We start from the raw sequence: 1677 nt of genomic DNA on the forward strand, positions 1-1677 counted from the left end.
ATCTCAAAAAAATATGCGGATTCAAAAAGGAAATCGCCTGAAACGGAAAACCGAGGCCCGAGTTATGGCCGTTTGAAGTTTCGTAAATTTGAAGCCACCTTCAACCTTTGAGATGCTGAATTTCAAATGGCCGCAACTTTACGCTCGACCGTCCGTTTGACGCAATCTTTTTATTGAATCCTCGTATTTTTTCGAGATCTATATGAAGAATCCATCGCCTTTGTCTGAATTTCCTTTTATTTAATCATCATATTTCGACGCGTATAAGAATCAGTAAAAGGCGTTTTTGGGAAAATCGGCATGCGCAAACCGCCTTTAGGCACTTTGGTTGCATAGATCTCAAAAAAATACGCGGATTCAAAAAAGAAATCGCCTGAAACGGACAACCGAGGCCCGAGTTATGGCCGTTTGAAGTTTCGTAAATTCAAAGCCACCTTCAACCTTTAAGATGCTGAATTTCAAATGGCCGCAACTTTACGCTCGAACGTCCGTTTGACGCAATCTTTTTATTGAACCCTCGTATTTTTTCGAGATCTATTTGAAGAACCCATCGCCTTTGTCTGAATTTCCTTTTATTTTTTCATCATATTTTCGCTCGCGTAAGAATCAGTAAAAGGCATTTTTGAGAAAATCGGCACGCGCAAAGCGCCTTTGGGCGGTTTGGTTGCGTATATCTCGAAAAAATACACGAATTCAAAAAACAAATCGCCTGAAACGGACACCCGAGGCCCGAATTATGGCCGTATGAAGTTTCATAAATTCAAAGCCACCTTCTACCTTTAAGATGCTGAATTTCAAATGGCCGTAACTTTATGCTCGAACGTCCATTTGACGCAATCTTTTTTTCGAATCCTCGTTGTTTTTCGAGATCTATTTGAAGAACCCATCGCCTTTGTCTGAACTTCCTTTTATTTTTTTCATCAAATTTCCTATCGCGTAAGAATCAGTAAAAGGCATTTTTAGGAAAATCGGCACGCGTAAACCACCTTTAGACAGTTTGGTTGCGTAGATCTCGAAAAAATACATGGATTAAAGAAAGAAATCGCCTGAAACGGACACCCGAGTCCCGAGTTATGGCCGTTTGAAGTTTGAGAAATTCAAAGCCACCTTCAACCTTTAAGATGCTGAATTTCAAATGGCCGTAACTTTACGCTCGAACGTCCGTTTGACGCAATCTTTTTTTTGAATCCTCGTATTTTTTTGAGATCTATTTGAAGAACCCATCGCCTTAGTCTGAATTTCCTTTTATTTTTTTCATCATATTTCCGCTCGCGTAAGAATCAATAAAAGGCGTTTTTGGGAAAATTCGCAGGCGCAAACCGCCTTTAGGTAGTTTGGTTGCGTAGATCTCGAAAAAATACGTGAATTCAAAATAAAAATCGCCTGAAACGGACACCCGAGGCCCGAGTTATGGCCGTTTGAAGTTTCCTAAATTCAAAGCCACCTTCCACCTTTAAGATGCTGAATTTCAAATGGCCGTAACTTTCGGCTCGAACGTCCGTTTGACGCAATCTTTTTTTTGAATACTCGTATTTTTTCGAGATCTATTTGAATAACCCATCGCCTTTGTCTGAATTTCCTTTTATTTTTTTCATCATATTTCTGCTCTCGTAAGAATCAGTAAAAGGCATTTTTGGGAAAATCGGCATGCGTAAACCGTCTTTAGGCAGTTTGGTT

Source organism: Solanum stenotomum, chromosome 6 (assembly GCF_019186545.1).
Source record: "Solanum stenotomum isolate F172 chromosome 6, ASM1918654v1, whole genome shotgun sequence".
Lineage (NCBI taxonomy): Eukaryota > Viridiplantae > Streptophyta > Magnoliopsida > Solanales > Solanaceae > Solanum > Solanum stenotomum.